General features: G+C 40.0%; 1 protein-coding gene and 1 long non-coding RNA gene across 3 annotated transcripts in view; one reads left to right on the forward strand and one right to left on the reverse strand.

Annotated features, from left to right (window-relative positions):
- Positions 1-15,942, reverse strand: part of CARMIL1 (capping protein regulator and myosin 1 linker 1) — a 341,669-nt gene that overhangs the window by 291,596 nt on the left and 34,131 nt on the right. The gene's annotated exons all lie outside the window — the stretch shown is intronic.
- Positions 592-10,135, forward strand: LOC308481562. Its single transcript, XR_013988757.1, has 3 exons — positions 592-681; positions 8,367-8,489; positions 9,199-10,135. It is a non-coding gene; the product is annotated as an uncharacterized lncRNA (long non-coding RNA).

Below are 15,942 nucleotides of genomic sequence, written 5' to 3' on the forward strand. Positions count from 1 at the left end.
AATAAACCTGTACAGCATGATATAAACTCTTGTTACCAACAGGTAATTTTATAAACCAATCTTTGCTCAGGATGCAAGTCTTGGTGAATTCGTTGGTACTGGCATCCAGATGAACATGCACAGGTGAGCGGCTGTTTATCTGGCGGTTTGTAAGTACTGTAAAAAATATACTTCCATCACTGATATTTTCAATTGACTAAATCTTATAAATACTTGGAATGATAACAGACCCCAACACCAGACCTTCTTTGAGTCTAACTGGACATTACTGGGAGCAAGTGGTTTCCAAGGACCCACATCTTCCCTGAAAGATATGATGACTTCACTGTGCTCTGGGCATCATTTTCAAGATGCAGGGAAACAATGAAAGTGTTGATGTCATATGACAAGTTTCTTAGATGCTACTGGGAATATTCAACAGGTACATTAAAGTTTGTCACAGTGACATGCTCCCACAGCATGTTGAAAGCTGTTAGTGCATTTTGTTTTCAAACTGCAAAAATAATTTGTCGCTCCACATTTACCAACAACTTGAAATACTTTTTTTCTGTTAATCTCTAAGGAGAATTAGGTTTCCATGAGACCCCAGGATTATCAAAACATTTGCAGAATCTTCAAAGTGAACAACAGGATTGTAGTATCAACATTTCCAAGATGAAAAGATTAACTACAATGCCAGCAGTAAGTGCTATTCATTATGGTAATGTATTAAAAATAGATTAACTATTTTTTTAAAGAGAAGAATTCATGTCGTCCACAAGGAACTGAGCATGGTACAAAGACTCTGTCACATGATACTTATGAGAAGGAAAGTTCCATGCATTGAGAGGGATCAGAGCAAGACCACTGAACTTGCCCTCAGTCATTCCGCAATAAGGCAGCCATGAAGGCATCTTAGGGTGCCAAACATATCAGGGGGTAGTCAGTTGCATAGCCTTGCCTCTCCAACACAGTCTCCACCTTCAGGTGAGTAACAATTGAAATGAGTTTTAGACACAGCATCCTCTGCTGTAAAAAGTAACTCTCCCACAATCCTCTGTGCTCATACATGTGAAGACTTACCCAATTTAGACCCAGTCCCAGCACCAACTCTTCTTGCTGCAAGATAAACCCCTTAATAATAGCTGCTATAAAGTTCCCACTCTGCAAGAATCCAACGCTACAATAGCTAAAACTGAGGAGGGAACATTCTGCTCCACTCTGACAATGTCATGCTCTCTCCAGCAGGGGGAACAAACCCATCAGACATAAACAAAGAAGAATCACAGTGGCCCAGGCCATCCTTTTCAAGCAGGGATGGATAATTTATCCACTATGAAATCCACAAGGTGCATATGTGGAGCTCAGTGACAGAAGGTTGTTATACCGTACCTCTAAACTACTTTAATTAACTTTCAATGAAAAATATAGTTCTGCAGAGAAGCTATTGGAAAACTGATTATGGAGTGATTTAACACACATGCTTTACATTCATGGGATGAGCCTCAGGATTATTCCATTGTCACAAGGTTGCATAAACTGCTGACACTGGACCTGTTCCCAGATGGCTCTATTAACAGCAACACACTGCCTTCCACAGAATTAAGTCAGTCTGAGAGAACTATGAAAACAACCGTTTTAGGTTGTCATGAAGGGATGGACAGTATGTGGTTTTTTATTGATTCATGGAAAACCACTGTAGAACCTTTAATGCTAAAGAATTTTCATTCTGTTCTATTCCAAAATTTGGCTTGGTCACTTTCAGAGCCATTTAAATATGTCAATTTTAGCCAACTATTAAGGGATCATACAGGAAACAGCATCAAGGGGCCTATCTTGCATTTTATAAGTCACACCTTATCAAGTATTTCTTGTAATCAATCATACCTACTCACATAAAATTCAGACCACCTGTGGTCAACTATGATAAGAGGGGATAGATAGATGATAGATAGATAGATAGATAGATATATGTCAATAGAGGCACAGAAAGAGAGTCTACTCATCATTAAAGGCCAGGAATAGCTCAGTTGGTGGAGCACGAGACTCTTAATCTCAGGGCTGTGGGTTCAAGCCCCACCTTCGGCAAAAGATCCCTAAATTGCAGGGAGTAGGACTAGATGACCCTTGTGGCCTCTTCCAACTCTGCAATTCTACGATCTATGATCATAACGTAAAAATAATTGATTGTTCATCTCTTGTATTACACACACTACCTTTTCCCTAGATGCTATGATTTTTGTTGTCTGTATTCACCAATGTTTTGAAGCTTGTCTCAAATCCCCAAATTAAAAGCATACCCTAGCTACTGTAGCTTTATCCATCCATGATTAAGATAAGCAGCAATGTAACTTTTAACAGTGGGTAGGCATAGGTATGATTTCATGCAAGAAAGGGGGCAAGCATATGCTCTTGCTTGTGATTCCTTAACTGTGGTTTAAATATTAGGATCTCCACAGCCACCAAGGACTCCTAGCTTCAGACACATCTGAATCAATTAGTCAACTGCTTTCGCAGAGGCAAACCACCAAATTCCCCATCTTATTCCCAGCAGCATCTTTGTATCTCCTTCAATGTAGGATAAGCAATTTACTATTACAGTAACTGTTTATCACAAAAGTTATCAACATTATTCTACGCACAGCTGTACTTTGTTTCATAGCTAAACAAGGATCTGCTACTGCTTAACAGGGATAACATGTGACTTCTATCATGATCTGCAGTATTTGAGCACCTGAGATTAACCTAACTGAAACGCAACAAAAACGGTTTACTGTATAAATGCATCATGGCCAAGTGTCTATCAATGTATACAATGTTCTGCAATAATTTGAATTGCTAGGTCTTTTAACTAATTTTAAATATTTTGTTCATGTGTGTATTTAAACAACAGAATAGGGAGAAATTAATGCAGTAACGTCCTTAGATGCTCCCAGGAGTATTTGGAAGGTGACTTGGATAGGTACCAGCAAGCACATAACGAGCTGTGACCTGCATGCACAATGGCATATTTTATTGATGCCAACCTTATATGAGGCAACAAATGTCAGTCAGGCAGCTGCTTAACATCACACAATGAAACTTCAAACTGCCCTTGAGGTACAAGACCAATGGTAACCATTAAAAAATTGCATTGAATTAGATGTGTATTTTTCTAAACAACATCAACTCTAAACTGTCTGTCTTCCAGCCTCTGAAAAACTGGTGTGTGTTAATAATTTTAATGTATCGTTCCTTTATTCATGAGCCATTACTTGTTCATTTTTTAAATATATTATGGCTTTCGGGTGCAGTTGCATGTAGAACCAGTATGGTGCAGTGGTTAGTGTGTTGGACTAGGACTTGGGCGACCAGGCTTCAAATCTCCACTCAATCATGAAACTTGATGGCTAACCTTGGGCCACTTACAGTCTTTCAAACTTATCTTCCTCCTTCACACAGTTGTCATGCATGGAGAGAAAACACAGGAAGTGGGGAGAGACAGTTTGAGCATATAGCGCCAATCCTGGCCCGAATGCACTGGCTGCCAATTAGTTTCCGGACCCAATGCATAGTGCTGGTTTTGACCTATAAAGCCTTTAACAGCTCAGGATCTCAATACCTCAAGTACTGCCTCTCCTCATATGAACTGAACTGGACCCTGTGATCATAATCTGAGGCCCTTCTTCATGTGCCTCCTCCATCTGGAGGATGGGCAACTGACTGTTGATAGGAACAGATAATTGCTAGAACCCCAGTGCTTTAAAACTTGCACTGGTCCAAGTTCAAGGTCCTTGTATTAATTTGCAAGGCTCTTAACTAGAGTCCAGGATTCTCTCATATCCCTGCCCGATCAGTGAAGTCTGTGGGGGAGTCACTGTTAGTGGTCCTTCATGGTTCAGGTGCACGATCCACCAGTGATCAGTACTGTTGGCCCAATTTTATGGAAATCCCTTCCGGTTGAGGTCAGACAGGCCTTCTCCCTGTTGAACTCCTGACACTCAATGAAGACTTTTTTTTTTATTCTAGTAGGCATTTTAACTGGTCTGGTTTTATACCAATAACTGATTTTTTTCCTTTTCTGTATTGTAATCTCCATACACCGCTCACAATCGTAGTATATAAATTGTTTAATTAATTAAAAATTCATTGCCTATAGGGATATCACAGGCAGCATGAATAGGAGTTTATAGTGCAATTCAGAACCAGTAAAATCACTGGGAAATTGGAAAAGGGCTTGTGCTGTGTTTTGCACTACCACCCCTTCCCCCTGCATTTCATGAACTCTCAGCTTAGATCTTAAAAATGTACTGCATGCTTACATTTTTCAATTTTCTAGAAAATAAAAAACTTAATTATTTTATTAATAGTTTCATTCCTGTTGTGAAAAAATCCTGCAAATGTTTTACTAAAGGCAATGCATATATCATTTCAACACAACCCAATGCATTGAATAAGCCATAATAAAAAGCATATGTATATAAAATTTATTGATGCGCTTATCACTTTTGGTAATGCTATAAAAACTGTAATGGTCAGAACAATACATTTCACTGTAGCACCACAGCTTCCTTACATTACATTACTCAGCAACCCCCTCAATTCCCAATTTACTACCTTTCCTTTTTACTTTTGAATACTACATGCTTTTCTTAATCACATGTTTTTCTCCTGCACAGAAGCAGTACAATCTTTGAACCAAAATTTAAAAAATCCTTCCAGTAGCACCTTAGAGACCAACTAAGTTTGTTATTGGTATGAGCTTCTGTGTGCATGCACACTTCTTCAGATACACTAAAACAGAAATCATCAGACCCTTATATATAGTGAGAGGGTGGGGAGGGGTATTACTCAGAAGGGTGGTGGGAATGGGTGATTGGCTGATAGGTGTGGTAAACCTGTTGACGACTATTAATGACTGCAATTGGTCTTACAGGAAAAAGCAAGGGGTGAGATGGCAAAAAATAGCTTTATCATGTATAATGAGATAAGAATCCAATGTCTCTATTCAGACCAGGTCTCTCCATGGTTTTAAGTTTGGTAATAAGTTGCAATTCAGCAACTTCTCTTTCCAGTCTATTTCTGAAATTCTTTTGTAATAAGACAGCTACTTTGAGATCTTGTACAGAATGTCCTGGGAGATTGAAGTGTTCTCCTACTGGTTTCTCTGTCTTGTGATTCCTAATGTCAGATTTATGTCCATTTATCGTTTGGCGTAGGGTTTGGCCTGTTTGCCCAATATAGAGCTGAAGGGCACTGTTGGCACACACAATGTTAGAAGATGAGCAATTAAATAGTCCTGAGATGGTATGTTTGATGTTGTTGGGGCCAGGAATGGTGTTGTCCGGGTGTATGTGGCAGCAAAGTTGGCATCTGGGTTTACTGTAGGCTCTGGTATCACTGTCCATGTTAAGTCTGGTTGTTGTATTATTGTGGGTGAGGAATTGTTTAAGATTGGGTGGCTGTCTGTAGGCAATGAAAGGTCTTCCTCCCAGAGCTTGAGGAAGAGAACTGTCATTGTCTAGGAGAAGTTGTAGATCTCTGATGATGCATTGAACTGTTTTAACTTGGGAGCTGTATGTGATTACTAGTGGTGTTCTGTTATTTTCTTTTTTGGGTCTGTCTTGCAGCAAGTTCTCTTTGAACCATTTGCTATATGCCAGGAGGTTCTTTATTCCTGAGCAAGTCACAAAGGTGCTGTTTTCAACCGGAGGCTTATAATAGGACTTCTATACATGCTTACCCAAGAATAAGTCCCATTGAACTGAATGGGACTTACTTCTGAGTGGACATGCCTAGATTACATTGCTAATCTTGAAACTCAAGGTTCACTGAAATTGCATTGGAGTATTACCTATATCTATCTTAATAAATTAAAAAATTAAAAAATTGTCCAGTAGCATCTTAGAGATCAACTAAATTTGTTCTGGGTATAAGCTTTCGTGTGCATGCACACTTCTTCAGAACACACTCCTGCCTGCACACGAAAGCTTATACCCAGAACAAACTTAGCTGGTCTCTAAGGTGCTACTGGACAATTTAATTATTTTATTTATTTTGACTGCGTCGGACCAACACGGCTACCTACCGGAATCTATATCTATCTTATTTTACTTGCTTCAGAACTATTTTAGTTTTTATCATCATGTGTGTTTTAGATGAGACACATTTGCCATTTTTGCTTGCATCCTTAGCACTGGATAATTTCTAATTAAGTGATTTCTTATTATCTATGCATCAAGATTAGAGTGGCAGCTTGAAACTCAATTTATCCTTGGAGCAACACGACTGCTTCTCCACCTATTTCAATCAAGTATGTTTACAGCTTGTGGAAAACTGTCTCCTCACCCCACGTTGTCATTCTAGTTTTAAAAATTCCAGAAGGTGACAAGAACGTCTATGCTAACCCTCCTCTATCACCCAAAGACATCACATTTCATTCTACTGCTCCTATTCAACACCCCCCTAAATGGGATAGAAAAAGTTCTCATCACCCATGTCTATCTTTCAAATAAATTAGCTTATGCCTGCCCATTTCCCCTTGGCACAAATCCAAGGTGAAAACACACTAAGGCTTTGTCTAGACTAAGGATTTGCCTTTCATATCTGCTTACCAGAGTGACTGTATTGGTTTGCACCTTTAGTACAAAAGCACTTGGCTGCTGCTGGCATTGGTGCCAATCTAATGTAGGCTGCCTGTGCAAATTTAAAGAGAGACTGTGATCCTATGCCATTTAAAATGGAGTGGAACTTTGTCAAACGTCTCCGAGATCAGGATTTCAGCCTAGATAACTTGACATGCAAGTAACACAAGTACCAATGCAATTGGTGCACAGGCTTCAACCCATGAATGGGAGCGGTAAGAATGAATACTGCTTTAGAGTATTTACATAGCAAGCTTCTCTCTCCACTGTGAAGCAACGCTTTCAGCCAAATGGGCAGTCATTCCCACATCCAGCTGGGTGTACTTTTTATTCAAAGGGGAACTTCCGCTGGCTGTTAATCTGGATACAGCCGCAGCAAATTTCCACCAGGCAAATGTGGAAATGACTATGCTTTTGACTTATACCGTGCATCCAAGCCACTCTGAGTAAGCCCCAGCATCTGTGGTTGAAGCAACGGTTCTGCATCACAAAATACAGGTTTGAGTCCCAACATCATTTTAAAATACATGTTCCACATGAATTGCCTAGATTATTCTGTGAAGTGATTGTTAGAGAGAAGATCCATCTTTAAGAAAGATTAGACTAAGGTGGCCTTCCAGAGTCTGTAATCACCTGCAGGGGTGCCAACTTGAATAAAATGGGGGGCCCTCAGGTAAGCCCCACCCCACATAATTGATCACAATTATTGATAACATAACCATTTAAATGACAATGTCGATCAATTTGAATGGCAATGTCCAGGCCCCTCAAATAAATTTTTTTTGGGGGGGGGGAGGGACCTCGCTAGAAGTTGGCTCTTAAGATCCCCTGAATATTTAACTTTATGTATTTTTTCCTGATTTTGTTAAATCAAGTGAGATCTCTGGTCTACCCAGCATACAATTGTGTAAGAAGCAACTCTCAGACAGAGGCTATTCCCAGCCCCATGTGATCCTTTAACTGAATATTTCAGAAACTGACCATGGGAGCTTCCTGCATGCAAAAACATGATCCCTCTACAAATCACACAACTAGTAATAGAAAACCTTTTCCTCCGTCTTTTCGGATACATCTGTTTCTTTCTGTACATAGATATGAGACATTCAGATTGCTATTTCTTAAAACTTATTCCAGGCATACATAATATTATTATGCTGGCCAAAAGTTGCATTCCAGTCCTTGAAGGTAACCAGCGGACTAATACACAATTATAACAAGTATGACATTGCTTACAACATTTTTAATATAAACTTCCTTGTGAGCACTTGACCTAAAAAGAGAGGTAAAAACAAGTAAGTGAAGCAGCAACATGGGCTGTAGCCTCATACATGTCATACTCATAATTTTTCGGGTCCCAATTTTCTCTTTTTTCTTTTTTTTCTTTTTTAAATGGGAGACCACCATAAATGACTGCATTGTTGCTTTATTATTGACTACTTTTAAGATTTGTATGTAGTTGTGAATCTGTATTTGAAGTGTGTGCATACAGAACCAAAATCACAGTTGTTTTCCATAAGACGAGTCAAGTATACATTTTACTGAGAACCAGGCAGATATTAATGATGGGTTTATATTTAGTTCCTTGCCTACTTTGCTAACTTTCTATCTAGATCCGTAAACAACTGACAGTTTCACTAGCAGATAAGACTGAAAAATACTCTCGTGCACACAGTATGCAGTTTTGGTTCTATACAAAAAGGAGTCCTGAATTTTGCTTATTCAGTAGTTTTCCTCACCCAATTCCTTATTTTTCTCCAATTGTAGATGTCAGTGTCAGTATTTTACAAACCATACCAGGTTGCTGAATGACAGACTTGCTGAGCTTAAAATATTGTGGAGGAGGCATGAAGTCAGCATATGAGAATTTAAGTGGAAACTGAATGTTCAGTAAGTGAAGAATACAGTAATAATTCCAAGCACCCTTTTGTTGTTAAGTTTATAAAATAGTCAGTACTCGAGCCAAAGAACCTATCTTATTCTTCCAGCATTACAGGACTAACAAAACAAATGAAGTTTGGTATTTTCCTAGAAATAATCCATAGAAAGTCCACCAATTCACTCTTCTACATAATAAATTTAGAAATCATTAAAAAGTAGAAGAGAAGACATCTGCAGGTTCAACACAAAGTCTTCTAGCATTCCTGGTCCTTTTTCTGTTTTCAGTGGCTAACATTTTGGCACTGTGTGCCCTGCAGGAAGGTACCCCAGAGCCAGGGAGGGCACATGCCATCAGCTCCCAGTTGGCCTGAGAGGAGGTCCCCCTTCATTTTATACCACCTTGGCAGAAAGGCAGTATAGATGGCCAATAAATAAATAATGGTAAAGGGCAATTATCTTCTATAGGCTAGAATCCCAGTAGCATTTAAAGTTTTCGTGAAGATTTTTCATTTCTTTCATAAATATGTTTTACAGTAGTTTCTGTAGCACAATTCCTTCCAGTTCTTGAAGTCATCATATCATAGACTCAAGCACTGTTTACACACAACAATCTGAGTACAGATTTGAAAACCAGCTGGTATTGATTAAGCAAACTTAAATCTAGTGATTAAACAGCACAAAAGTCAGACTGTAAACAACTTTTTTTTTTTTTTACTAGAACATCGTGTGATCAACGGCAAAGAGGCACAACAAAATATTTTTGGCTGCCTTCACCACTGCAACTTGTTTCGATCAGAATAAACTCTCCTGCTCTTACATGACATGAACCAGATATCTGGTTAACAGTAGATCAATGGTGTACTTTCAGACAGTCTGCAAGATCACAGTTAAGGTCTTTCCCAGAACAAAAAAAATGGCCAAGACAAAGATAATGCTCATCACATTCTTCACTGCTGCACTGGATACATGGCTGAAAAGGATGTAAATATGAGGTTTACACATTTTCCATGTCAAGAAATTTCTATTTACGGTAAGTTAGTACAAATGCACCAAAGTTTTAAATTTGATGCCTTTCAAGACAGACTTCCAAGAGAAAACATAAGGCAGCCATCCATCAGCTTACAACTCCAATCAGCCCCAGCCAGCAGTGCCAATGGCTAGGAATCGGGAGAGTTTTAGTCTAAAACATCTGGGAGGCACCATGCTGAAGATGGCTGACATTAGGAAAAAGCAAATATCCAATTATGGTTTGCTTGGTTTCTCCAGTTCCCACAATATAATGACAGCAACAAAGGCTCCCTTTCTTTTCACTCAATTAATCCACAAATAAAATGACTCACTTTGCAGCCAAACAGGGCACTGGCACTTTACTTGTTCACAAGTAAAACACAACAAAGTCCTGGTCCTCTATAGCAACTAACAATGATACGTGGTACCAAATGGTAGCAGGTGGATGATTGCTACACTTGCCAACTCTGGATATTCTTTACTAACTGAATGAAATCCAAAACTTTGGTAATGTTAGTTGCTGAAATTGCACTTTTAAGGCTGTGTTACAAGAAAGCTCAAGGAAGTGTTACTGCAATTCGTATCTTAATTCCATTTACTCTGCGTCCATAGTGAATGATGATTGTATCCACTGTATTTCCTCACACAGATTCTGAAGAAGATGGGCACCGAACCTTTCAATAAACTGTTGTACATGTTGCAGAATATCTGCTTCAATAAAAGCAAAACTTTACTATTTTATCTTTCTCAGAAAACTGGGCAACAGTTGGAAACATGAATAGAATTTTCTGAACCACAGATCAAACCAGAGTTTGAACATTGTTTTCACTATAAAAAAAATCCTTCCAGTAACACCTTTAAGACCAACATTGTTTTCACTGTCTTTGATGTTGAGAAAGAGGACAAGTTATCATCACACCATTATGCTTGCGTTTTCTTACCAAAAAATAAGTATCCATTACTTCCAGAAGGATTCAACTGTCACTCATCTTCTGTCTCTTCTCTCACGTCCTTCTACTTTCATCACTTTCCTGTCTTTCTGTGCCTTTCTGCCTTCCTACCTTCTTGCACTGTCATTTGCTGTTCTCTCTTGCCCAGATTCCTGGATCTGACCAGTGGCCCCAATCTATGGCTCCCAGGATCAGGCCAATTCAGTCTGTGCCACATGGGAATGAGGATGTTGCAACACCCCTGCTCCTTACGATTCTCACGTCCTGCAGCCAGACTTCTGTCATCACCTTCTAGGCCCCCAGATACTCTCATGACGGCAACCACGGAGCACCCAAGCTACCTACTGCAGTAGACACTTCTGAATTCTAGCTCTCAGCATAATTCCATTTTTTGGAGAAATCTAGAAAGCCATAGAAAGTACAGTGGTATATCGGGTTAAGAACTTAATTCATTCTAGAGGTCCGTTCTTAACCTGAAGCTGTTCTTAACCTGAGGTACCACTTTAGCTAATGGGGCCTCCCGCTGCCGCTGCCACTGCCACACGTTTTCTGTTCTCATCCTGAGGTAAAGTTCTTTACCCGAGGTACTATTTCTGGGTTAGCGGAATCTGTAACCTGAAGCATCTGTAACCCGAGGTACCACTGTATCAAGAAAGTGAACAGAGTCTTTACACTCCACAGAGATCTTCCTTGCTACAGGCATAGAAAGGTGGGGCATATGGCTGGACAGAAATCTCTTTTATTGAAAAAGGTTCTTGCAACTCTCATGGAAATTGATAGAATGAGTGTCTCATCGGAAGTATGTGTTCTAGCTCAGATGCCACATATAGCGCTCCTTTGGTTTGGTCAGCCTTAACTGGAGTCCAACATGGCAGCAACACCTTTGCCATTACCTCCCTGGAATAGCCTCACAACCCACCTGTTTGTCCCAACGCACTGGTTGAAGACCAAAGGTCTAATGTCTCTGTGGGTATGCAAATGCTCTCAACCACCACAGCTTTCCAGATGTCTCTCCCAGCCAGTCAAAGCTGAAAAGAGTTATGTAAAAGTTTAACATGCTTCTGTTTGCCCTCCAAAAGTAACAGGGAGAGCCAGGGCTGGCAGTGTATGGAACATCTACTAAAGACGGGTTGTAGTTCTTTTAATTAAAATGGGAGTCAGTATCTAGAACAGGCATCCCCAAACTCGGCCCTCCAGATGCTTTGGGACTACAATTCCCATCATCCCTGACCACTGGTCCTGTTAGCTAGGGATGATGGGAGTTGTAGTACCAAAACATCTGGAGGCCCGAGTTTGCGGGTGCCTGATCTAGAGCATGCAGCTACAACAGTACTAGCATAAATTTCGATTCCAGTAATAGCTGCAGAAAGGTAGGTTTAGCAGGTATATCTCTACTGGGCCCAGAGCCAGGATAGGCACAAGATTCTGAGCTCTCTCTCTTTTTAAAAAAAGTTGCTAACCCATTAGAATGAAAGATATGAAACTAAAGGCACAGGCACTATTTGGGGGGAGAGGAAGGCTTTGTGAGAGATGAGCCTGCTTCTGCCTTTCAGTGTTTTAAGCCAATGAGTGAAGCCAGATCTAAATTAGAATCATACAAACCAGACACAAGAGCCCAAAATGGACTGAACATGAAGAAAGGACTTCCGGGGTTATTTGCAAGCCTTTTGTGTGTCTTCTTTGGTGTCTCTTAATTCAGGCACTGGAAAAGTGATATTAGGTTTATTCTGATCCTCTTTTTTGAGGGATGGGGGAGCCTTCCTTGGTACAAATGTGATTGTTGCCCAGAAAAATAATAATTGAGAAATCTAGGGTTTTAACTGTAGTTGTGAGCTGTGGCTCTTTGTTTGCTCTTCATTTTTCTGAGTGAATCAATGTCAGGTATGCTCCAAGAAATCTCTTATTTGAAAGCACTGTTTTATAGTCAGTTCCAGTAAGAAATATTGAGTTTCTACACAGCAGGTGGCATCCACAATGCATCGTGTGTTCTACCGACTAGCTCACTATACTTTATCAGGTAATTGTTCACATGACTCCTATTTCTGAACTATGCACTACATCTAAAGAGTGAACTTTGAGCTCACCATTTACCATATTAATGCTTCGTCATTCAAGGTACAGACTGGGAAGACTTTTTAATAAAAGACAAATCACACATTCATGACACTTGGAAGACATAACCAAAGTTTAATCAACGAGCTTAAAAGGTAATTGGAAGAGCAGTCGTATCACTTTCTGAAGACGTGCCAACTTGTCTTGGCATACACTAAAAATCCTATTAACTCAGATGCAGAATAAAAGGACAAACGAACTTGGCGGGTATCAGGATTACATCATTATTGGGAATCACTTTGTGAAGGAAAATCCATCTAGTTATTGAAGTGTTCAATTTCTCTGTGGCCTGTAAACACAGGGTGAAGTGACTAGTGAAACATACCTGATGATATAATACAAAAGCAGTCATTTACCTGGTACAAGTTTGTATCTTGGTAATGCTGCCCAATATTACAATTTTTGTTACCAGTCTGACTTGCTTTTTGGAAATCTGTTAATTAAATTTCAGCTTGGGAAGTAGATAACACCAATCGTACAACTGAAAATTAGCACTGAGACTAAAGGACGGCTAATGTTTCTAGCTAGCTTAATAAACATGGTTTAATTACCAGAATGGTAACTGAGGTAGTCTGTTGCTGGTTTGTTTTTTTTAAAAGAGTTTTCTGAAACACCTTAAAGGCTAATAAATGTATCTTGGCATAAGCTTTTGTGGACTAGAGCTCACCAGATGCACAGAAACTGAAATGCAAAGAAACATGAAACAAAAAATAAAAATAAAACCCTGACAAATCTATAGGCTTCTTTAAATAGTACAATGGGTTGTTTGGGGATCATCTTCCTCCATCATCATCATCATCATCATCATCATCATCATTATGTGCTTCATCAAAATAAAAACAAAACTACAAAAATTCCCAACAACCTATCACCCCAATCCAAACCACTGTCTCTTTAGTGTTCGAAATTTCAAACCATCTTCTTAGCTTGTGAAAGTTGACTGTGTCAGAGTACAAAAGCTTCTGTGTCAAATAAAAACCGTTGCTAAAAATGTGTCAATCAAATTCTCGCTTATCCTTTAAAAAAACCCCACAAGATTTACCAAATCCCAATTGCACGAGTTTGAAAAAATTGACTACACTGCCAAACAGTGAAGTGTAAAATATTTGCTCCTATATAAGAAGTGTTAAATATGTTTTCTTGAGGTTAAACCAAGGCTTTTATAGAAAAGGTTGTCTTTGTAGGAGCTGCCGGACAGCCCTCCAAAACAAACATTATTAACCCACTACCCCATGCAACTGCAGGCAATACAAATGTATGGCTCTGTCAGCAGAGATTGTGCTGATCACAAATTGCCCATGAAAGGGAGGAGATTATAGAAAGTCTGTCCTCGACACCAACAAGTAATACGAGACATAACTGAATGCACAGAAGCAGGCAGATGAATTTAAGTCAAGCCATGACTAGCTGGTGTCCCACTGAAATCAATGGGACAAGTTCAACTCTCTTAGCCTGAATCCAAACTAATACCATTAGCTTTGGTCTACAAAAGTTCTTTTAAAGAGATTTAGACAACCAGTGGTTGATGGCAGAAAATTACCATTTCAGTTAAAAGACCTTTTAAAACTGTCAGGAAATGTTTTAATGGGAATGCATAAAAGCAACCAGCCTGACCCTCTGAACATCAATCACATTTAGAAAAGCAAAAACCAGGGAAAGCTTTCATCTTTTCCTATCAGACACTCTTCTATAGCGAAGCCACAGCTTGAGGCAACTACAGGTTTCAAAGACTTTGCCGAAAGCAGAATGACACTTTCTTTTCCTGTTGTTGTTTTCAAAATGATTTTTGTTGATTTCCTCTTACATAGCGGTACATTTGTAATAAAAATATTTTAAGTTTGTTAACCATAAACAGTGCTAAACAAAAAGAGGCCCTTTAAAGTCTGTAACTTGTTTGTAAGATATATAAATAAAATTGACAGTTTCTAACCCCCACAAAAAACAAGTTTCTGGAGACAGGTCAACGTTTTTAAGATAACTACAAAAGCATAGATTCAATTCACTGGCAAAGGACAGAGAACGTGGCTAGATTTCGAATGAGGTAAAAGCAGCACAACTGCCAAATTAGGTAATATGCATTGGGGAAAGGGGAAGAGGAACAACATATTTATTTTGCTTTGCTTTTTGGGATCCTTACTAAGGGCATTCTCCCCATTATGCAGTGTATGCAGAAAAGTCACACAGGAACTATTATATGGATATAACAACAACAACAACAACAACAACAACAACAACATTTATACCCCGCCCATCTGGCTGGGTTTCCCCAGCCACTCTGGGCGGCTTCCAACAGAATATTAAAAACAGTACAGCATCAAACAGAAAAAACTTTCTAAACAGTTTGTCTTTTAAAAATAAAATAGTTGCTTATTGCTTATCTGCTGGGAGGGTGTTCCACAGCGCAGGCGCCACCACCAAGAAGGCCCTCTGCCTGGTTCCCTGTAACCTCACTTCTCACAGCAAGGGAACCACTAGAAAGCCCTTGGTGCTGGACCTCAGTGTCCGGGCTGGACAATGGGGGTAGAGACACCCCTTCAAGTATACAGGACCGAGGCCTTTTAGGGCTTTAAAGGTCAGCACCAACACTCTGAATTGTGCCCGGAAGCGTATTGGGAGCCAATGAAGATCTTTCAGGACCGGTGTTATATGGTCTCAGCGGCCACTCCCAGTCACCACTCTAGCTGCCGCATTCTGGATTAATTGCAGTTTCCGAGTCACCTTCAAAGGTAGCCCCACGTAGAGCGCATTGCAGTAGTCCAAGCAGGAGATAACGAAAGCATGCACCACTCTGGCAAGACAGTCCGCAGGCAGGTAGGGTCTCAGCCTGCATACCAGATGGAGCTGGTAGACAGCTGCCCTGGACACAGAATTGACCTGCGTCTCCATGGACAGCTGTGAGTCCAAAATGTCTCCCAGGCTGTGTACCTGGTCCTTCAGGGGCACAGTTACCCCATTCAGGACCAGGGAGTCCTCCACACCAGCCTGCCCCCTGTCCCCCAAGAACAGCACTTCTGTCTTGTCAGGATTCAACCTCAATCTGTTAGCCACCATCCATCCTCCAACCGCCTCCAGACACTCACACAGGACCTTCACTGCCTTAACTAGTTCTGATTTAAAAGATAGGTAGATGAACACCCAGCCCAAACCCCCTGATGATCTCTCCCAGTGGCTTCATGTAGATGGATATCTTTCTCAGGGTTATCAGTGCATGTCCATACTTAAAGAGTTGCATTCTGAATTATAAAAACAAAGTAAAAAAGCAGATCCTGAAAACTGGCCAGAGTTTAAAAGGCTAGCTAGTCTTACCTTTGATTTACCCAGTTCTGCCATCTGCACAATAGGAGGCACACCTTTACTGAGAGGTGGCAATAATTACAGGCTAATTTTTGAAA

This window comes from Podarcis pityusensis (genome assembly GCF_964106645.2).
Source record: "Podarcis pityusensis genome assembly, chromosome: 7".
Taxonomy (NCBI): Eukaryota; Metazoa; Chordata; class Lepidosauria; order Squamata; family Lacertidae; genus Podarcis; species Podarcis pityusensis.